Below are 473 nucleotides of genomic sequence, written 5' to 3'. Positions count from 1 at the left end.
GAGAGAGAGAGAGAGAATGCAGTATTACATGTGTGGAGCTCAGATTCACCAGTAGCAGGCCGCGGCACCCCCGTGCTGCTCATTGTGGGAAAGTCAGATCACTTTGCTTCGTATCACATTTTGATGTGCAGAGATCATGGTTTCATCTTAACCCAGGGCTCAGGTTTAATACTGTGGTAAGGAAGAGTCAAAACCGCACCTGTTCAGATGCTTAAGATGAGAAGAGTTGAGATTTGTGCACCTTTTTGAAATGTGACTCTGTACTTGAAAAGCGGGGTGTGGTGCAGACAGTCTTTCCTTTTGACAATGTATTCCCAGCTGGATTTCCACTGGGTCATTTGGTATGCAATGGTCTGTTGGAGCTTTGAGTTAGACAGCAGAATGCCAGTGATAATGCCTCATGTCAAGGGATAACTAGGTGGGAAGGAGGAGCTGTGGAGCTGAGGAGATGTTTTATAAGACAGAGATCATGG

The sequence above is a fragment of the Morone saxatilis genome, unplaced genomic scaffold (assembly GCF_004916995.1).
Source record: "Morone saxatilis isolate NCDOM2014 unplaced genomic scaffold, NCSU_SB_2.0 Contig2, whole genome shotgun sequence".
In the NCBI taxonomy this organism is placed as follows: domain Eukaryota; kingdom Metazoa; phylum Chordata; class Actinopteri; family Moronidae; genus Morone; species Morone saxatilis.
This window is presented reverse-complemented; position numbering follows the sequence as displayed.